This window comes from Camelus bactrianus, chromosome 9, assembly GCF_048773025.1.
Source record: "Camelus bactrianus isolate YW-2024 breed Bactrian camel chromosome 9, ASM4877302v1, whole genome shotgun sequence".
Taxonomy (NCBI): domain Eukaryota; kingdom Metazoa; phylum Chordata; class Mammalia; order Artiodactyla; family Camelidae; genus Camelus; species Camelus bactrianus.
In genome coordinates, this window is record NC_133547.1 from 61,448,274 (window position 1) to 61,470,939 (window position 22,666).

At 50.2% G+C, this 22,666-nt stretch overlaps 1 protein-coding gene across 4 annotated transcripts in view; it reads left to right on the forward strand.

Annotated features, from left to right (window-relative positions):
• SMPD3 (sphingomyelin phosphodiesterase 3) overlaps positions 1–22,666 on the forward strand; it is a 79,662-nt gene that overhangs the window by 29,558 nt on the left and 27,438 nt on the right. Inside the window, exon 1 of one of the 4 annotated variants that reach the window (XM_074370531.1) lies at positions 20,885–20,972. The exons of 2 other annotated variants lie outside the window; for them this stretch is intronic. The gene's annotated coding sequence lies outside the window, so the exon portion shown is untranslated. Of the gene's footprint in view, positions 1–20,884; positions 20,973–22,578; positions 22,623–22,666 lie in introns of those variants that run through there. One more of the 4 variants, XM_074370532.1, reaches the window with a different exon arrangement.

Below are 22,666 nucleotides of genomic sequence, written 5' to 3' on the forward strand. Positions count from 1 at the left end.
ACATTAAATACCTAACGGTCTAAGACAGGTCTCTTGTGACCTGAAAAAAACGCTGAAGAGGTGGAGTCTACAAATTACATATGTAATTTCAAATTAGGCTCTTCATCTGAAGAGCATGAAGGATAACAAAACAGAACCTCCTATTAATATTTAAAATAAGCATTTGCTATAAATATTTTTTAAAGTCAAGATTAAAATAATATAAACACAGAAGCCCTGGTTAGACTTTTACCTAAATTAAAAAGGTCCTGTCAGGGAGGAAATTTAAGATGTAGGATAGTTTCCACAGACAGATCTCCTGGAAACGCCCAAGGAGCCCTCTTTGAACCTTCTCTCCAGGAAAACAGACCATCTGCAAACCTGCAGAGCTGGCCAAAATCGCAGCAGGAACTCAGCATTGCTGATCGGGCCAAATCCCTCCCAGTCACCCAGGTTAACCCGGCCAGAAGCCCAGTCTCTAAGGCAACCCTCCTCAGGGCCCTAACCCCTGCAGACCCCTGACTCTGCGCTCTCCCAGTCACCCCTCTGCCCACCCCTTAGGCTTCTTTATGGAGTCCTTTTCCTTAAGCTCAAATGTCCATGATTCTTGGAGCTTTTCCTGGCCCTCTTGGGGCCTCACCCTACACTCTCCCAGTGGGATCTCCTCCATTCTCTGGCTTCAATTACCAGCTACCTGTGTGCTGGTCTCACCCACTTTTCTGCCTCTGGCTTGATTCTCTCCCTAACAGTCCTTTTATGTCCCACAGCACCCCGGTCCACCCTGATGTCCTCAAGTACCTCGGTTTCTACCTGCCCAGCTCTGACTCACACTAGACACATCCATACCACCCCTCCCTCGTCTCGTCTCATATTGAGCCTCACATCCACCCAGGTGCCCGGGCCACAGGCCTGCGAGGCCCCCCCCCCGGCTCACTTCTTCCTTGTCCTCCACACCACCCCAGTCCACGAGCTCTCCAGATGTATCATCTCCTGTGCCTCCCGCCACCATGTCCCCGGGTGACCAAGGCAACCGGGCCCTGCCGCCCCTGAGCCCTCCCCACCGCCCCTGCAGCCCATGTGACCTTTGTAGAACACAAATGAAACCTGTCACTCTCTCAATTCGATGTCTGTGGGATCTGGCTGCTGCCAGCCTCCCTCATCTCCCACTCCGCCCCTGTTGGCTGGAGCCAAGAGCTGGCACTCTCCCCTACAGAGTTTTACCCATGCCATTTCTCCTGTTCCTACTTGGACACAAATCAAGAAACAGAAGCCAGGTCCCATTTGTGGGAGCCTCCTACGTCTTGGAGGGACTGCCACCAGGAAACCTGACTGCATCTTCTGGACCCCATCCTTTCTCCACCAGTGAGGGGGCTGGTGTGGCGGAGACTGGGCTAGGCCTCCTCCACCGCAGGGCCGCACAAAATTGAGCAGACTTGGAGTCTTGATTTGATAAAGAAGAGGTGACACAGTTGTTCCTTATCTTCCCAAAGAGACTCCTAAAGATTTTCTCCAAGTTTTTAACAAAGAAGAAAGCCAGGATTTTTCCTGTCCAGGCTGTGTTTTTGAAATACTCTATCATTCCCCCATCACCTGCTGAGCTTCACAAAAACTGTTAAATTACTGAGTGCCCTTTAAAATGTCCTCGTGTTGGGGATCTCGCAGATACTTGTTTGTCTCTCAGCTGCAAGGCCTCCACAGGTCACCCACGTCCATGGGCCAGAGCCCCATCAGAGTCTGGGGATGTCCAGGTGCCAGAGGCAGGGCAGGAGGCCAGAGCAGGGCATCTGTCTCCGGGGCCAGGCCACCGTCCTCAGAGTCCGTTTCCCCATGGGCCAAGCCAGGCCGCACCTGTGTATCCCTCAGGCGGACGGCATGGATTGGATAGTGGGAAGGTTCTCAAAGGCCCCTAGGCCTGCACCTTGTCAGGCAGCAACCCAGGCGGCTAAGAGAGCACCCAAGACCAGGATCTTCCCCATCTTGCAGGCAAAGGAACTGAGGCTCAGGGCCTGAGAGTTCTTGCTGCAGGCTTCACAGTTGGTGTGTAACAGCTGGTCAGGGATTCTGAGCCAGGACTCGGTCTGCACAGCCTGTGCTCCACCCATTCAAAGTCACTTGCTTTGTGTCCTTGAACTTAAAAACAGAAACTTAACACACATAGGGGAGAGTAGACAGATTATTATGAGCTGTTTCCAAAGGAGGATTAAAACCTTTTTGGATCCATTTTAATACACTGCCATGGTTTCATGACTAGCCTGGATTTCTCTGAGTCCACTTTTCTTTTTATAGTTTGACCTTTACACAGGAAAAACCTCAATGATTTTCCACTGTTTTGAATAAACTGAAATGGATGTATTTTTCTGAATGATTAGGGAATGGAAAACAGACTGTCAGCATCCAAGTTCTTCAGGAATGATTTTTTCTGGAGGACGGGGTTCACAAAACTAACCCTGGTGATGGGGCTCTCGAAGCTATTTGTTTCCAGCTGCAAGGACTTCACCCCTCATGGTCTCCCCATGAGGAGAGGGGAGGCTCATCCTGGATTCAGAGGCAGGAGTGAGTCTGGTACCTCCACCCCGACCCCTCAGAGTGGCCAAGGCTGTGGAGGCCGAAGCAGGAACATGGGGCCCCACAGTGAGCCAGTGAGGCAGGGCTGGCATCAGCACTGCCCTCCAGGGCATCATCTGGGCTCCGGCCCAGTGGATCCACCTGTTGTCAGGGAGCAGGCTTTCCACACAGGCCCCTGCTGAGAACCAGAGGGAAGCAGAGGGTGACGTGGAAAAAGCATTCACAGTGTGACTGGGACAAATTACCATAGCTCTCCGAGTCTGTTGTCTTTTCTACAAACGGTAAAGATAATAGTTACTTGCAGGATTGTTAGGAGGTTAAGTTAGTGAGTACATAGTAGGTGCTCAATAAATGGGACTCCATCCCCTCCTTAAGAGCCTAAACTTAAAAACACCACTTCCTGATATGCAACATACACTGCTCTGCCTTCTTAAACAAAAGAGAGGGACTACTATTTCCACAACGTCTTCATAACTCAGGGGTTCCCTTTAAGAAAATGTAGGAACAACAGTCTTCAAAGGGAACCAAGCACCTGGCTGTGCCAAGCCCTCCCTGCGATGGTCTCACACATTTAAGATATGCAGAGCCACTTACCTTGTGCTTTTTCTCTTGATTTTGATTCTTTAAAAATTGAAACCAGGTTACAATGTTGATGAGAACTGTGTGTTAAATAAAAGCAAGTCGGCTCTGAGTGAGGGCTCCAGGGTCTCTCCTTACAAAGTCCCCTAGAATAGGAGGGGCTGTGGCAGCTGCTTGGACTGCTCAGAGATGCTCTGTTTACTTCTGGATTCACAGCTATGTTTTGGGAGGTAAATGTGGCTGGAAATCTGATGACTTTCCTGATCTTGACCTTTTATGCATGTTTAGTGTTAGGTGGTTTGATCACTTGTGGGACTTGGAGACTGTCATCCTGGCTGTGAGCTTCCTCCCAAGGCTTGTGTCTGGCAGCCAGGAATGGTGGTGTGTCTTGGCACCGGGCACTCATGGTTCTTACCAAGTTGCTGTGGGGGGAGCTGGACAGTCTGTAAAATTTTCTTCCATGTCCTCACCATCCACTCCTTCCTTACAATCTGCACTTCATGTTCCCCTACCTTATCCCTTTCCCAGGTCTCGCCTGGCACAGCTCTGCCCAGCGACGGACAGCCTCTGCCCCACCAACCTCCACGCCATGCACTTTCCTAGTGTCCTCCCACCTCCTCTCCTTGCTGGATCTAGATGCCCACCCTCCCCACAGCACTATTTTTGTCTTGTTTCTCTGTTCAGCAAGGGCCCCTTGGCTGCTTACAAACTTCCTGATGCAACCAACCCTCACCAGCCTAGTGCCTCTGTGGCTTCCCTGGTCCAGGCCCACATTTCCAGCCGTCGGCCGCCTTTTCAAACTCATCGTGTCACCAAACACACATCCCCTATGCCCTCAATTCTGCTCAAGGCACGCTGGCCTCCCAGCTACTACAAACCTGACCACAGACTCCTGAAATCCTTGTGTCTGTCATTTCCATTCCTACCCCCCAACTCCCACCCTCAGCACTTCTTCATGGCCGTCCCACGGCCCTGGGATCCCCAGGGTATCACAGCCACTTCCCCTGGTGCTGCCAGGGCAAAGCAGGGAGGGTATCAGGAGCTCCATTTTACAGAGTCAAAAGCCGAGATAAAGCCTGGGCTTGCTTTAGTGACCCAGCTGGTTTTATAAGGATGCTCTGCACGTTGACTACACTTTCCTTCACTGCTGCGTATGGGCCTTAAATTCTTTGATCATCATTCATCATTACTTCCACCTGCCCAGCCTCGATTCTTATGAGCAATCAGCTCAGCCTCAGTCCATCCCCCACCCCTTCCCCTCCAACCCCTCACTCCCCACCTCTCCACCCCTGACTGCAGAGGTGACTAAGCAGGGAGTCAAGACAAGGGCTGGTCTGGGCCCCACAAGCCCAAGCCTCCATCCTGACCTGTACTGGTCACTTTGGCAGAGGAAGGTGAAGGGTGTCAGGGAGTTGCCCTCAGACCCCAATTCTGGGCTCCTGTCTGGCCAGGCAGGGGATCCCCACAACTGGAGCTCCCCACTCCAACCCCACAGAAATGCCCGAGTATCAAGTGCCCGGGGAGTTTGTGCCAGTCTCCGATCAGTGAACTGAGGTGGTCCCGGCAGGGTGACAGGCCTAGGCCTCAGGGAGCAGGAGGTGGCAGGGGTACTGGGCTGATCCTCCCCCAGGTCTGACCATCCAAGTGGTCGCATACAGGCCTGCACTGCCTGGACGCTGCCCTCCCCCATGCCCATGGGGGCATCCTGACCTTAGACCAGTACAGCCACATGGTCTCCTGCTGGCTTCTCCTTATCGTTCCAGTCTCTCTCTTCAAGCTTGATGCTGAATGGTAGCCACCCCTACCCTCCCACAGTGGCAGCCAGCGATGGTCAGCCAATTCCCCACTTAGGCAGAATCCACCAGCATCTGCTGCAGAGTCTGAGCGATTCCTGACTTGACTTTTCGAGTGCCCTGGTCCTGCCATTAGCAGTCTTCACTCTGCCTAAATTCTTTCCATTGATCATAGGATCAGGGCCCGTCAATGCTGCAGTTATCTCTGTTACTGTTTATTTTACCTAAATTAATTGTTGGACCCTTCATCTGTCTTTCATAAGTTCTTCTCCATGTCTGAGAAACTTTGGAATTAAAAAAAAAAAATCAACAACAACAACAAACAGGATCTACTCCAGTATTCCCACCTATGGTGGTGGAAAAACAGATAAGATGACTCACAGTCAAACCCTGCATCTGTGTGAGGATGTGTAATCAGAAATGCTCCTGCACTCCCAGCTTTTTACAAGTCTTAGGTGTCCAAAATCAGGCTGATTTAAATCCAGTAGCCCGCCACTTTGCTTAGCGGTGCCAGATTTAACCTATTAAAATAAATAAGACTGTCCACCCCTGAGGCGGGGGGTGGCAGTGGTGAGGCCCACTGGGGAGGGGAATTCATGTGTCACTTGTGCCTGAACCTCAGAGTGGCATCCAGGTTGATGACACTAACAATGTCAGGTTGGCAGGGAGCCATCTGAAGTCTGTGGACAGCAAGTTCTGCTCCTCATTCCTCCCGTCCTCCCTCCCCCAGGGGCATCTGCCCCCTGAGCCCTGAGTTCCCCAACACTCACAGAGTGACCACAGTCTGTAATACTAACCCAGGCATCCGACGGCATTTGTGCGGGCTGGCTCAGTTCTGCAAATCTTCTAGGGACTAAGTCTTCAGCCCTCATGAGGTGCGTTGGGGGGCAGGGGCTGCCTCTCCAGGGCCTTCACAGCACTTGATTCCCAGCTCTGGGGCAGGCAGGACAGGCAGAGATGCCCCACTTCTCACACAGGGTCAGGGAGGCCATGAGGCTTGCCTGAGTGGGTGATGACCTCAGTGTCCTCTCCTGTGGGTGTAAAACCTTTGGAAATGAGGGCCTGGGGTGGAGGAGAGAGCTGGTGGGTCCCTCAGCCTCCAGGGCAAGATAATAATGGGCACAGTGATCACAGGAATGCTCTGAGCCAGGCACAGTGATGGGTCTTTGTGTTGCCTCTTACACTTGGGACACCTTGAGCTGGTGATCCTGAGGGACTACTCCAAGCCTCAGTCCAAAGTTGTGAGAAACTGAGGCCCAGAGAGGAAACGTGTCTGACGCAGAGCCTCCCTGCTGGGCGTTAGACCCACTGTTGTGCCCAGACCGGTGCGTCTGCTCCTTCCGAACGCCTCACCTCAGACACAACTGCCCCCAACACAGACCCAGCTTGGGGGGGGGCATGAGGCACCCACACAGCCTGCCTAGGCCACAGGCAATGTCTTGCTTGCAGAGGCATTCCCCGTCCTGTGGGCTCCGTGTCCAGGTCGCAGCCCTCTGCCCTCTTTGTACTGCCCCCGCACGGACCCCCAGCATCCCGGCCTCAGGAACCTCCGCAGACCCTGCCCGCCTGAGCTCAGGGCTCCATCTCTTTGGAAAGGCACTCTCTGTGGGGCAGAGATGAGCCCTCCAGGGACTTTTTTTTTAAATGGTGAAACACAAAGGATCTTTAGAGCAGCAAAGAAATCTGCACTGAGTAACTGAGGACAAAAGGCAACTGCAAACTGGCTGGTAAAATGCAGTGCCTGCTCAAATCCCACCCTAAAGCCTGCTGGGAGGACAGCTAGAGACAAGTCAGCATAGTCACTGAGGGTCCCTCCCCCACTTCCCCCTACCCCATCACCTCCCCACTGGCAGGGCCCTTATGAGACCTGGCACAGCCCACAGAGCCCCGCGGTGAGCGTGCCATTGAAAGGGCCATGACAGAGCCTTCTCAAAAGAAGTCCAGCATCACAATATCGTGCACCCACTCATCCAGCGTGTCATAACTGCCCATCCGCCCATGGGCAGATCCATCCAGGAGTCTTCCATAGCAAAAACTGACAGATTTGACCCTTACCCCTGAGAGTTGTGAAAATGCTCCCACTAAGTTGCAAATAGTGTTTGTCATTTTATGGTAATTTTCCCATTTTTGGTTTGTGAGCTATTAGCATCCAACACTAACTGAGTGGCTACTAGTAGCAGGCAGACACTTTGGGGTGCTGGGAACGTGTCTTTGTCCTCCTGGAGTTCTCAACCCAGGCAAGACAGCGCCATGGTTGAGTTCTTTCTGTGCAAAATGTACCAGGCACCAGTACAGAGAACTAGGACACAGCCACTTCCTGAGGACAGGCCAGACATGCCAAATGCCTGGGTCCTAGTCCATGGCCTTAGATTGCTCACCATATAAGTGATTCACTTAGCAATAAACTGATCGAATTGGAGCCACCCCAGACTCACCCACCCAGATCTCAGTGAATGTGTCGGTTATTGTTTCCCAAGCTTTGCTTCTCACAAAAAATTTCAAAATCTATCTTTTCCCTTTAACTATTTAAAAATCTCTTCCCCATTTCCCCAGAAGTTTTCTCTGCCTCTCTTGCTTTTATAAATTCACAAATAATTAAATACATATGAATTGACATGCTTTGTCCATTTTAGCAGCTGGAACTATGTAATTGTGTTTCCCTTTTCACCTTGGATTCCAGGAAGCTCAGGGCTAAATTTAGAGCTTGATCACAGACATAAGGTTAGCCATTGTAGTCAGAAATCATGTATTCTCTTTTCTGATTGGGTTCTAGTTTTCCATTTCTATTTTAATAACCTCGTTGTCATATCTTTTGTTATAAGCCTCCAAAGTCCTTTTTTGATAAAAGGAGAATAAATGAAGTCAATTTTTTAGAAGGCACACTCTCAAAATATTCTTTCAAAAGAGGTTATTGATCATTTAAATTATCCTTTTCCAAAGAAGATGACTTTAATTTGTGCCCATAAGCAGGATTCTCTGCACTTCCAGGATGCTGTCTCAGACATGACTTTTGCAAATTGATGGGGACAGTTCTCATTGCCTACATTTTATTTTCCCTAAATGCCTTTAGTAACTTGTGTGTGAATCAACGCATCCCACCAGGCTACATTTATGATTAAGCAATAATTATAATGTGCCTAAACCTGCACCTCAAATGTTTACCTTGAGCCACGATGTGCATCCCCTTTAATCTTTTCCTGATCAAGCTTCTGCCTCCTGTCTGGCCCCTGTAGCCCAGTCTCACTGGGAAGTAATCTAAAGACCACATTAATGAACAAACAGCCTGGAACACCCATCTGATTTTAGAAGATTCCCTCAGGCGGACATTAAATCCTCAGTTTCCACCTCCCCACTCCTCATGCCCTGATGTGCTGCTGTGAGCGACTTTCATTCCTAACAGCTGATTGTGTTCCGCAAATGTTTGTAAATGTCGGTGGCTGTGTCTCCTCCACGCTACAGTGAGCTTCCGCCCCCTGAAACTGTGTTTTCTAAGGCTTTTGTGTCTCCTAATGGTGCCTGGAACATTTTGAACATGATAAGGAACTCAAATAAAATGAACAATAAGCATCCCCAACCAGCTAGAGCTTTTTACGAGGACTTTAATGAAAACACTGAACTGCATCGACGTCTGATAAAGGCAAACATCTGGAGATGCCAGTGGCAGATGCCCGATTATGCTGAGGCTGATGAATGGGCACAGAGTTATTTGGGGCTCAGTGTTGTCACTCAGCTGGGCCAGCTGCTGCTTCGGGGACAGGCTTCCCTCTTCCCAGGACAGAATCCCAGCCTGGAGAGGGTGGGGAATGCCTGCGCATCCCCTCACCAGCCTAAGCCATCCCCGCCAGCCGCCACCTCCGTGGGTCTATGGCCCTGCCTCCAAGGAAGAGAAGGGCCGTGTTAAATTTATTTTCTCATTCACTTTTCCATTTCACTGAAATATCATATTTTCTCGACAGAAGTGTTGATTATACGACAGGCACCATCAAATGGCACTAAGTGATAACTAAATATTCAGGAGGTTGACATGTATATTGTTTCAAGTAGCCCATGATTTATTATCTAATTTAGATAAACAGCAAATAGTGAAATCATAATAGCCCCCTTTTATTCTGGTTTACGCCTCACCATCTCTGGGTACAGAGTAAGAAATGAATCATCAGACAGGCCCCATGGGAAGAATGGTGGGCTGGCTAAGAGCACAGGCTCCAGCATTAGACCCACAGGACTTGAAATCCCAGCCCTGCTGCTGACCAAGGGCAAAAGCTGTGACTGCTGATGGCTTCTCGGACGGGAACAGGGCTGGGTATGGAGTGAGGTAAACTGCTTGGCACTGTGTCCAGCATCAAGAATGAGCCCCACCTGTGTTAGCTGTTGTGCATTCAGGTTGAGGGCAGACGGATGACTCTGGATTTTCACTCTTGGAGCAGGGGGCACGTGCATGCAATAGTCTCCAAACTGTACCCAGAAAGGAGTGGGCAGGAACCAAGAGCTTTATCATAAGGGCAGCGCCTGGGGCGTGCCATCCTGTGGCTGAGCTGGCATCTCTCCAGGGCCCGTGCTGTGTTTACCTACATTTCTGAAAGAGGAAGAGGGCTTCCAGGCTACATGTTTTACCCCACGTCACCGTTTTCATCTGAGTGTAGCTAGGTTCTTCATGATGGGAGAGGAACATAAGGCCTCCCAGGCAGAAGATTCTGTGCATCTCCTTCCATGAAAGCGGGCAGGCAGCAGGCAGAGTCTTGGGGACCATGTGATGCAGTCCAGGTTAGTAGGACAGAAGATACAGGGCAACCATGAGTCCCAACGCTGTGACCCCAAACCTTCATCAGAACACCTGCGTTAGGGGAAGAAGCCCTGCTGGCGCCTCTCATAACGCCTCAGGAAGAGGTCTCCACCAGAAGTCACAGATTACATAAGTGATAAATTCCCCAAATTAACAATCAAATCAGCAGAAGAGGAAAACCCCATTTTCCAAGAGTTACTAAGCATCTGAGTAAGATCCAGGTTCTACCCCTCCTTGGCCCACAGAGCCTGGCAAGTCTGGACACATGTGACTGGGGTTACAGAGGCTGCCCCACTTCTGGTGTCGCCAAGAACAAAGTCTCCTACAGAGTGTTCCAAGTCACTGGAGTGTCCCCGCCAAGAACCAGTACCTTTCCATTTCCAATGAGGGTAGAAAGCTTTCTTTTTTATGTTATATTCTTGGAAACAGCTTTTTAGGCTATCATGATACCCCCAGATTCTGTACTGGGCTGGGCTGGGCTGCAAACAGCCTCTAGGGGCTGGAGCCTCAATGGTAGGTGGGTCAGGGACATAGGGGCCTCCCCTTCCCATCCCTGAAAGACCCTGACTCGTCCCTGCAGTCCTGCTACTAAAGTTTCCTTGCCAGACCTTCCTTGTGGCCCACCCTGCACACGCACCCCCACCATGTGTTTGCTAAGCTGTGGTCGTGGGGACTCCAGGAGAAAGTGGAAAAAGCAGGCCGGGGGTATGATGCTGCCCATCGGCCCAGCCACACCTCAGCCTCACGGGGGAGGATGGGTGCTCCCTGCAGAAGGCACATGGGCTTTCCAACAGTCTCCTCAAGGGCCTTGGCCTCTTAAGTCACAGGCATTCTTTAAAAAAGGGGGCCTTTACTCCTCCATTATAGGAAGATGCCGTGGAGAATTCTTCAGGGCGCTGCCCAGCCCCAGTGCTGAAATGAGCTGGGGTAAACCAGTGCAGGCGATCAAACATCAGCACATTCATTCTGGTTCATTTCATTTAGAACTTTGGTTTTCCATAAAGGATTAGGCTGGGAAAGAATTTAATCACCCCAAATCCACTTCCAAAATGGTTACAGAGCCCACGGTCCAGAATAATGATTAGAAGAAAAGATTTAAAACCCTTGGATGCTGGGAACTTGTGTTTGGTACTTAATTCATCAAGCCAGCCTTCCTGACACAGAGAAGCAGCCTTCCTCTAGGCTAGGGGCGCTAGCTTCGGCGTTTTCAAGCATGAATAAAGACAGAGGTAGAGGTGAGGTCAGGACACTTTACACAGAGGTCAGTTCTCACCTGGAGCAAATTTGCACTAGTGTCTGCTCTGAGCAGAGTACTGTTCTGGGTGGTCAGCAGTGAACAAGACAGATATAGCCCCTGCTTTCATGGGCTTTACCTTCCAGTGGAGGAGGAAAGAGTACAGAAATACATACTGTGTGAAGTGGTGATCTTTGGGAAAGAAAAATGGAGCAGGGTAAGGGGATAGAGTGTGGTGGAAAGGTGCATTATTTTATACAGGGTGGTACAACCTATGCCAAGGGGGTGACATTTGAGCAGGGACCTGAATAAAGTGAACAAGTGGGCCACAAGGGTCTCTGAATGTTCAGGAGGAGCAAAGACCCTGGACCAAGGCAGCAAGGCACTGTGTGTGCCACACCCTGATGCAGCGTCTACAAATCCGCAGTCCCACTGTAAAGAGGCAGGACGAGCTCATCGTCATCACAGGAGCCAAGTCTCCTCGCTAGCAAGTCAGCAGAGTGATCTCAGTCCCAAAGAGCCACTCTTGCCCTTCTCAGCATCTTCCCGGAAGCCTCCTAACTCAGCACACGCTGGCTTCCCAGGGGAGGGACATTCCAGTTAGGGGTTGCGTTCCAGACTGAGACACTGACTTGATCAGGAAAGGCTCTGACCAGCCATTGCCTTAAATACAGTCATGGCCCCCGCCATGCTGTACAACCAATCAGACCATTGGAAGGATGCCCCACACCTTCCACCACCAGCTGACTTCACATGGGCCCCATCTGTGGGGCTCCTATGGCTGATGCCAAGATGAAAATCTCAACTGAGTCATGATTCTGGCCTAACGCCTGTCCTCAGATGATGACAGATGTACCTGCCAGGATCAATCCCAGGCTCACAGTCCTTTGCACCTGGATGCAGCCTCCTTCCTGAGGCTGGTATCTCACACCATTATAGGCGAGGGAAACTGAGGCCTGGAGAAGTGGAGAGCCGTGTCACTCAGGGTTCAGCTGGGAAGGCAGAACCACTGGAAGTGTGATGGCAACAGGAATTTACTATAGGAGTCAGATCTTACCAACTGTGAAAGGAGAAGGGGAAGCAACAGTCTGAAGGGGGGACTTGATGGGTCAGAGGATGGTCACCAGCCAGCCCTGGTACAGGTGAAGGGGTGTCAAGCTGGTGGAGAGGTCTGGAAGGCAGGCCCAAGGAGCCTGGGGTAGGAGGAGTCTGTGGGACGTCATTGGCTCTGAGCAGTCACCACCTCCATGAGTTTGCAGAGAAGTGTCCGGGATCACTGCTGGTCAGCTGGACTGGTGGTCGGGAAAGAGGCAGGGATAGAAATTTCAATATAATCTGAAAGTAACAGATCCAATCACAATCTCCAATAATCTGATTAGTATTTGTCCTAAGTGACTCCAAACTACCAGTTAGAAGAGAATTCTCTCCCACTCAGAGCTGGTGAGAAGTTTGTCATGTACATGAGCTCAGTGGCCGAGAGCTTTATGATCCTCAGGCAGAGACGGGGAAGGCAGGGCCAGCCTCACCCACTGGTTGACCTCCCAGCTTCGGTTTTGAACAGGGCAGTGTTCTAGGTGTCTAGGCTGGACTTGAAAGATGTGACCATAGCAGGATGAGGCTGCAGGTGTGCACATGGCCAGTCTGAAGGTTGTTCTCATCTGTGTCTGGGACATGAGTGTGTGTACCTGTAATGTACAGTACTGAAAAAGTTCATTTCTTCCACTTAACTTTTTAAAAAGCTGTCAGAAAGTACTGGTTGGTTCTTCTTGTCTGAGTCTAATCTGACCACCACTGCTGTCTAACTCACTGGACCAGCCTCTACATCTTGATAAATGTTGATAGAGCCACCATATTGAATTAGGAGCTGATTACATCTGATTCACCCTCTCACAGGGTTAGGTCCATTTCCTGGGATGTAGCAGAAGGGCCTGATGGTCACTGAGCTCATCTATAATTGCCTCTTAAATTGAAGCGCAAATGGGTCACATCAACAGGTCCTCCAACTAAGGGGTCACCCAGGCAATGCTGGGCAAGACTTGACAAGAAGCACCATGGCTGCTGGCATCCGCACCTTGACCCTACCCAGACCACATCACCTCTGTTGCATATATTTGAGGGTGGCCCCTTCTAGAGGCCACTTGCCAAAGGCAGGAAGGGGGACCAGGAGGCTCTGTGACAAAGTAGATTGAGAATTGCTCTGGTTTCAGAGCCAGATGGACCTGGGCTCAAATCCCAACTCCTCCACTGTGATCTTCGGCAGTACAATTTACCTCTCAGGGACTCAGTTTCCCCATCTGTAAAATGGTGACAACAATAGCAGCTGCCCTGTTGTGGTGTAGAATGCAGAGGTATGATGATGTCAGGAACTTGGTCTCAGTCCCATGGAGCCAAGGGCTTTGGGGCATCACGGACATCACTGACACACCGCACTTGTAACCAGGCGCTCCTCTCTGGACATGGTCACTACAGAAGCGATGTTGATATCTGGCCACTGGCCAAGTCTTCTAATTAGTGAGGACAGGGAACCTGGCAGTCTGGGCAAGACGCAGCTGACTGGGCTCTGAGTCATCCAGGAGGAAGGGGGACCACCCCTCCCACCTCATGTTGCCATTAGTTATGTCTGGGGGATCCTGGGTCCAGAGGGTCCTTCTGTGTGGGTGTCCTCAAGATGGGATGGGTGGCACTTAGCTCTTCTGGACCCCCTGGGACTAGAAGGAGTCCCCTCCACTCCCACTCCCGTCCATCCCAGTTAGCAGCCGTGTTGGGGAAAAGGGAAGGGGAGGACACCAGTGTTGTCCTGTTTACAGCCAAAGCCCGTGGGACCAGGAACTGATATTCATAAATGCAGCAAGGTGGTGACATGGGCGGTGGGGCATGAGGCCACAGGGCAGTGGAGCTGGATGGTGGCCCCTCCTGCCTCACCCCCCCGCACCTCCACCGTGAACCCAGAGTAGGAGCCCGGGTAGTAGGAGAGGCCAGAATTCCCCACCTAGGGAAAGCGGGGCCTCCCCTCACAGCCCAGCCAGGCCTGATTCTGAATCCTAAAGTGACCTCCCCCCACGCCCACCCAGAGGGACAGTTTTCTTCCTTCAGTGTTTGAGAATCTGAGAGCCCAGAGGAGGCCCGGGTAGAAGCTCCACAGCCTGATGAGGCCTGGGGGAGCTGCTCTCTTTGTTTGGAGCCAACAGCTACAGGCTCAGTGTTTAGAAAAGGTCTGAATCAACAGAGGGACTGTTTATCAATATTTAAAAAAAGAAATGTAATTAGAGGTTGGCGAACCCCCAGAGCTCCTGACCACGGATGTCAAAGGCTGCCTTGACCTGGAGCCAGGGACAGAACAAGAAGCAGCTGCAGACACGGGCAGCCACAGACCCCACCTGACAGGCACTTCTCGCTGAGGCTCGTAAAAGGCTGTGGCTAATGGAATGGCATTTCACACATGTCCACATTTTTTTTCCTCCCTGGGTGGTTTTTCCTTCTAAACTTGGGGATACGGACCTTCTATTTTAAGAACGTTAATTACTGTCCAATTTTAATGTAACTAATGCGAACAAATAACCCAACTTTGAACCGAGGAAAGGAAACAAAAGTAATTTAGGGGATGATTTTGTGTTCACATCCCTCAAGATTGCCTGAGAACATTTGTCTAATGCATTTATTTCTGGTCCAGAGAAGTGAATAACCGGCTCTTTGGTGGTTTCTGGAGAACGAGGTGAGGGCTAGCCATCTCTGCCTCAGAGACGCCGGCTCCGGCCACCTCAGGCCAGGATGCCTCCTCGGGGCTCAAAGAAGTAGTGTCAGGAAGGTAAAAATAGAGAAGGATTCGGCAGCAGCTTTGACACACGGGTTTCTCATCCCAGGCACTGCCACGTAGGGCCCTCCTGTTCCAGCTATTCTAAGTGAAACAGAAAAAAAGTCAGATTATCTGAGAACTAAATAAAAACAGTGCTATATTTTAGCCACCTTTTCTGCATTCTTCCGCCTTTCCCCAAGTGATCTTTTTGGCTCCTCTTTCCTCACCAAGTCAAAAATGGGATGAGCCTCAAGGTTCTATCCTTGACCCCTTTTCCCCTCCACCTGCCCTCCTTGAGAACTGGTGTCCACAGCTGTGGCTTTAGCACTAGGTCCCTGGGGCCACAGGCCTGGCACGTTCCAGGCACCTGCCCGCCTCTTGGACAGCCCCCTTTCCACTATGAGGCCAGCATTCTGGAACCAGATTCATTGTCTCCCTTTAGAGAGTCACATTTGGGGTATGTGGCTTCCCCCGCCCTGGGGTCAGTCCCCATGGCCTTGTCTGTACGCAAGTGGCCAGGACTGTCTGACACGTTCTGCAGGTCCCAACCCTTCCAGAGCTCATCTCCCTGAAGGAGGCCCTAATACTGAACACCAGGGGATATCAGGAAGGCTTCCCTGAGGAAGAGACTTTCAGCTAAGACCTAAAGGTGAGGGGCAGCCAGCCAGGCAGGGCAGGGGATTCCAGCACGAGGGGACAGTGTGAGAGGACAGCATGAGGTAAGGCATGCCCTGAGAGAGACCAGGACCACAGGAGGACACAGGAGGGCACAAGCAGAGGAGGGAAGACTGGCAAAGACTGAGACAGGAGAGGATGGTGGACCCAGGGCATGGATTTGATTCTGGGGGCAATGAAAGTGTTTTAAGCTTGGAAGGTGCTCAGAAAGACATGCAGAAAGACCATTTTTGCTTCTGTGTGGGGAACAGATGGGGGCAAGGCTGAAGGGCTGGTGACAGACAATGGGCTTGGCCAGGGTGTCCCTCCAAAACTCTGTGGGTCCCCCAGCAACAGCACTACCTGGCTCCTGCTGGTTCATACCTTCCAAGCCTCACCGGCTCTCTGTCCAAGACAACAGCCCTTGGACAAACCCATACTCAGGTACTAAGGACAAAGAGTGGCAGCATCCATCTCAAATCCCTCTGGGACAGAGGAGGGCAGCAGCAAAGGAGGAAGGTGGTGCATACAAGCCTTCCCAGATCCCTGGGGTGTTTCTCTCTGGCCCATGGGTGCCTCTTGAACAGTAGGGAGCCCTGTAAGCCAAGATGGGGCCATGGATAAGTCTTCTCCACAGAGTCTAGGCTCTACCACTCTCTAGCTGTATGACTTGGGCAAATCACTTAACCTTCCCAAGCCTCAGTTACCCTCTCTGACAATGGGAACAATAATGCCCAAATTCCCCAGGCTGTCTAGAGAATTAAACAAGAGGTTCTGCAAGCAACACTCTTAGCACAGTTTCTGGCACACAACAGGTGCCCCCAAAACACTAATGATGATAGTGACGATCTCAGCCAGCTGCAGGGGCTACCACAACATACGTGAGTTCACACAAGTCTTTTCACCTTTAAGGCTACATTTTTGTATATCTCCTTTAACACAAGGCAGCCTCATTGATGCACTAGTTCAAAGAGTTGGGAGCAGTTTTCTTATAACTCCTGCTGTGCCACCTGATATGTACAGAAGGAACTGAAACTTTTGATGACTGATGCTCTGGCCTGGCTAGAAACCATTTTATTAATTCAACCAAGGTTCCCTGAGTGCCTCTCAGGGACTAGGCTCTGTGCTCGGCGCATGTGGGCTTTGGGCTGCCAGCACAAAGCCCAGTGGGTGTATGATTGAAGGGAGGGGTTTGACAGCTGTGGAGCTGAGCCTTAGAGGCCGGTTGCCAGGTGGATCAACCAGAGAGAATGTTCCAGACATAGGGGACAGCATGTGCAAAGGCACGGAGGCGTGAAAGAGCATGGCATGTTCCAGGAAAGAGGAAAGCTAGATGTTAAGGCCATCAGAATGAATCAGTGGGAGGAAGAAAAAGTCAGAAGTGAGACTGAGGAAGGCAGGGCCCCATCACCAAGGGCCCCCAGCAGGCAAGGTAGGAGGATTTGTTCTGTGCATGGAGGAAGATCTGGAGATGCTGGACAAGGGCCGAAAGAACTCAGAGCTGCTTGTGGTGGGAATCACAGGCTTGGACATGGAGCATGATGGAAGTGGCCACATGCAGGCTTGGTGGCTGTGCAACCCTGCAGGCAAGAAATGAGGAGACCAGAGGGGAAGGAAGCGGGACCAGGGACCAGAAATGGACTGAAGAGCTGGGAGTGTCCTATTGGGTCTGGATAGGACAAGTTGAGGGTGAAGAAGGGGCCAAGGACAGATCGTCTGCCTGGGAGCACTGGAGCTGGAGCAGGGAGGGCAGGGCTGGTCCCTGGGGACGGGACTCTGGCCCCTGCCTTCCCTCTACTGCTTTCAACCTCCCCTCTGTCTTTCTCTCTTCTTTAACTGCCACCAATAGGAAACCAAATAGTTTTTAATTGTTTAATATATTTCCTTGTATTTAATTTTAAAAATGAGTAAGTGGAATGTTTTCTGTTTCCTCCTCAAACAGAAAAGCAAACCTACCTAAACATGAGAATTCATGTACATGAATCTTGAGATTTTGATTTTTCCTTGATATATCTAAGAAAAAAGAAAAAAAAAAAAAGACAGTTCAGGCACCAGGATGAGGCTTGGCAACATCCCTTTGGTGCCTGCCTACCCCTGGGTTCCCTCTACCCCGCTGAGAGAGCGCCTCAGGGTGAGCAGCCTTGGCTACGCTCATCACTCGAGGGCTTGAGTGAGACCCTGACATGACAGCTCTTCACTTGTGGATCAGCAAATCTTCCCTCAAAGCCAGAGGGCACATTCTTAAACCCCAGGAAGATGACATTTTGATAAAGTTAAAAAAAAAAAAAAAAGGATTTAACTTTGCAAGACAAACAGCTAATAAAGTAGAATCTTTTTTGGTAACCACCCATACACCAATCAATCTGTCACTCGGAAAACTGTTTCCTGAGAGGTGTGAAATGAGGCCACTCTGGAGTTCTACGGGAACAGAGAGCCCCTGAGAAGCCTTCCTCTCTCCCTGATTACACTTGCCACCCCAAAACAGGGAAATGATCTGATTCAGAGCACAGGAAATACTCAGCTAATTACTTGCTCAATCAATACTGACTTTTGGAAGATGAGCAGGAGGCGACTGTATCAGTGTTTACATGCAGCCACCCACACTTCATGAGTGTATCTCACCTCTGTTTCTTTCCAATTCTATCCCTATTGAGAAAAAGATAAAAAAGTGTTTCCCACCCTAGGGGGTTGCAAAGTGAGTTGCACCATGGGAGCTCCTTCCATGCTACAGCCATTTAAGCAAGAACTTAAAACAAAGGGTCATTTCAACACCACCAACAAAAATGAAAAGGACAGGTCTCAGTCTTAAAACACATCCCGTTTGTGCCCACTTGTGCCAACTGTGAGAATCAAGAGGCCCTCCCCTCACTCACTCCATCTTCCTGTCTCTGCTTGGCTACTTTGTGTTTTTTCTACCTTTTTTTTTTCCCTTGGCCCTAATTCTCTCACTGCTTTAAAAAAAAAAAAAAGAATCTTATCATTCTGTTCATAGAACACAGTTTAAGTCATCTTGAATCTCTTTTGGAACAAGATGGAATAAATCTTAATCAGAACCTCCCTCAAAGCAGTTCTAACTGCAGAATTCTAAACTTGGAAGGGAAGCACCTGCCACAGCACTAAATACGGAGTAGCAGTGTCTGCACACAGTAGGCCCTCAAGAAATGTCAATTAATTTGGTTTTTAGATGACAGAATCTGCAAAGCCTCAAGAACAAATAAGGTGTACTAAGTAATAACTACTTTGAAAGAAATAAATGACCAAAAGATTACTAACAGGAACAGATCAGAACAACAAAAGTGGCTTTAATTCCATGACTGTGAAAGAATTGAAATACATCTGCAAGTGGTAGTTTGTATAACTGAAACAACAGAAAAAAGAAAGCAGTGATGTGGACAATAAAATAAAACATCAAACCAGAAACAGAGACACAAAACAAACAGAGATGCAAATGATTTGGAAAATGGGAAATGGTGTCACAGTCCTAAAACAGGAGAAAGAGAGGTGAGTGGGAAGAGGCATATGATGAGGGAAACATCTGGAAAGAAATAATACAAGAAAAGTTTCCAGAGGCAAAAAAGACAGCTCGGCCTAGAACTGAAGTACACACACTGTGCCTTTAGAGTTTGACTCTCAGGGAAATAAACATCAGAAAGAAATAAACATTTGCTAGTTAAATTTCTGAATGATAAATTATCTGGCAAGCTGAAGTGAAGGGAGATATGTTCTTTTGAAATTGGAATGACAAGAATGACAAGAGAACTGGTATCACAAGAGTAAAGATGAACCTCAGGAAAAAATGTGCAATTCTAACCACACGTGTATTCTTACCACACATCAGTTATGCTCCTCAAGACTTGCTTTGTACAAGTAGGAGGAAACAAAGCCATTTAAAAATTGGGGAGAATCTGTGCACAATTATACTTTTTAAAAGCAAAGGAGAATGTCTGCCTTTTTACAGAAAGACAAAAGCTGATATAAAAGACACTGGAATGAGAATGGACCAACTGAAAAAAAAATAGTAAGTGATCTGACGAAATTTAGTCACTCCTAATAATGCACAAATCCTACTCCAGCCCAGACTTTTCTGACTTCTGGGTCTGAATATCCTGCTGCCACATGGTCACACCCACGCAAATATCCCTCAATACCATCACCCTGCTTTCCCCAACCTGACCCCTGGCCAGTGCATGACTTCAGTGCCCATACTGTTGCCTAAATTGGAAACCTCTGAATTCACTCATGGTCCTTTTTCATGCTCCCCAGCAACCCCTTAATCCCATTCATTTGTATTAATTTGTGAGGGCTGCCGTAACAAAATATCACAGACTGGGTGGCTTAAACAAAGGAAATTAACTTTTTTAACAGTTCTGGAGGCCAGAAGTCCAAGATCAAGGTTCTGACTGATTCGGTTTCTACAGAGGTCTCTCTTCCTGGCTTGCAACCCTCACACGGTCTTTCCTCGATGAATGTGGGAGGTGGTGGGAGCTCTTTGATGTCTTTCTTATAAGGACATTAATCCTATTGGATTGGGCCCCACCCGTATCACCTCATGTAATCTAAATACTTCCATAAAAGCCCCATTTATACATACAGCCACACTGGGGGGATTAGGGTTTCAATATATGAATTAGCAGGAGTGTGGGGGCAGCTCCTCTTACCAGCCATCCCTAGTAGTTACTCTAGGGTACTTCTGCACCCCACTGCAAGGTCCCAACCACATGCACAGACAGGCCATCTCAGCATGCCTGTCTAGCCATGCCTCTTCCCTTGCCTTGGTATTGGGGATCTAGGGGTAACTCCAGAGTTCAGTCAAGACCTTACCCCAAGGCCAGCAATGGCTCCTCACCCTCACCTCAAGAGGCTTCTGTCAACTCATCTGAGTCTCAGGTCTGCATGAAGTCTGACCCTGACACTCAGCTGGAGGGCTGTGTGACTTTATGTATGTTACCAAACCTCTCTGGGCTTAAACCTTGTTAAAGGTACCTGACACTAGCATCACCATGTGGATAAGTAAAATCAACCTCCTGGGTGAGAGGCCCTTTGCAAACATTATTTCTGGACCTATGAAGTAGGTGTTATTATCCTTATTTCAAGAAACTAGAAACAGGCTCGGAGAGACGCCTTGCTTGGGGCCACTACCTACTGGTCTAGGGAGCAGGTCTGTCTAACTCCATAGCTGGTTCTGCTGCCCAGGCTATGCCTTAAGACAGGTAGAGGCATCCAGGTACCGGGACCAAGCTCCATGCATCTGAGCATGTGGTCTCATTTAGAGTTGCACGTCCATCAGGGTCATCCCAGGTGCTGGTCTGTGGTCTAGGGGCCTGTGGGCTTGAGGCTCATAGCGGACAAGCAGGCAGGCGCGTGCTTAGGACCACTGCTGGCTCGGCGGACACTGCCTTGTTGTGCTGGGTAAACGGCCCACTTTCCATGCCCGCCCCCAAGGCCAGCCCTGCCCCCTCCCACTGCCTATTTAAACAACAGGCCCAGACTCCACTGGTCCGGGACACCGCCAGCTTCCAGAGCTAGGAGAGCAGTGCTGCAGGCCTCGCTCACTTGGGATGAAAGGTCCTTCTGTTTCACCATTTCCTACCGGTGCGTGTTGAATGATGATGCTGAGCTGGGTTGTAGCGGGAGCTGATTCTGCTCGCCTGGGAGTGTATTGAGAAGTGTAACTGGCAGAGGGAGGCTCTGATTGAATTTTCCCATTTCTAATCCCTGATTTGATGTGATCTTATTTTCAAAGAGGGAGAAAGGCTGTAGTTTGTTAAAGGACAGAGGCGAGCATATTTCAAAACAAGGTCTGGCTCAGAATATCAATGATCTGACAAGTTTTTCTTTTCTTTTGAGAAAAGGAAAGGTCCTGTTATCTCAAGGTTGCAGAGATTCCATTTCCCCTCAGGAACCCCTCCCTAAATAGTTAGTTCCTGGACTTTAATTCTATTTTGAAAAAACACACAGGGGATTTTCCAGAAGAGTTTGTTAGGAAGAGAGGCTATGCAGCTGAGGATAGTTTGGGGAATATCTGAGCACAAAGACCCTCCTTAGCAAATTTCTCATTGAGAGGTGAGGACTCTGGGAGAGGGAAGTGGGGGCTGAGAGTTGCACAGGCTGGGACAGCCCCAGAGAGGCCTGCTTCTTTTACGGTCACTTTCAGATGCTTGCCAGCCTGTGGTCCAGGAGGCAGGTCAGCCCACCAAGAGAGTGAAGGACAACTGTGAATACAGGTTGTCAGCTTACTGAGGGTGAGGAGGCAGGCGTCCCAAGCACAGGGGACAAGGCCTGCCTTGGAGGCTAGGACAGCAGGCCACCCTCTGACCTCTCAGCAGGTTGGACTCCCCAGGCTATGGGTGGGGAGGGATGCCTGCAGAACCTTAACTCAGAGGAAATAAAGCAGGGTGTCCCCATGGAAACAAGCCCACTCAGGTAGAGCATGTAGACCGAGGACCTATGGGCTCTGGCTTCCTTCTTCCCACTCTGATCTGTACTCATTTGGTCCTGGCCATGGCCATCCAAGACCCTGTAGTGACCCCCAGTGGTACAGGGGAGAGGGCATCTGAAGTTCAGAGGTTCAGTGACTTGCCCAAGACCTTTCAGCTGACTAGAACCCTTGTCTCACTGGAGCTCTTCTAGTGGATTCCTGATCAGGAGGGCGCCAACTGTTTCCCAAGTGAGGACACTCCTCAACTCTTCCACAACATCTTTGGCTTCGGGACAGAGCCCTTAGGACTCAAATTTCAGATCCTTCTGAAATGCTTAGTTTGGGTGATTTGCAAAATAAGTGTATATAGAGGACATGGGCTGGTCCAGATTGGCCCTGGGGAGTAACGGTCACCCTGCGTGGAGTGTGAAGGTGGTAAAACGGGCTTTGGGCCGGCAGCAGAACTGGTTTGAGACGGTGGAGGGCCGACGAGCTCGTCATGGGCTGCGCAGAGACGGGGTTGGGCGTGGGGGCTGAACTTCCTGGACCTGAGTCCAGGGGGCGGGGCCAAGCCCGGAGGATTCGGCTGCAAAGTCGGGGGTGGGTCTGGGGACTGGAAGGCGGGACTAAAGAGCAGGACTTTGAGGCCAGGCGAAGTGGCCAAAGAGCTGCCTGGGGCGAGGTTTCAGGAGGCGGGGCCAGGCAGTGATTGAGGCCCTGGGACCCGGACCAGAAATCGGAGGCGGGTCCAGCACCTGAGGCCGGGGGCGGGGCTAGAAGGGCGGGGCCAGAGAGAGACCGGACCTAAGAACCCCGGCAGGAGAGTGAGTGACTGGGCCAGCGGATCCTGGGACTGGGTTAGAAAGGA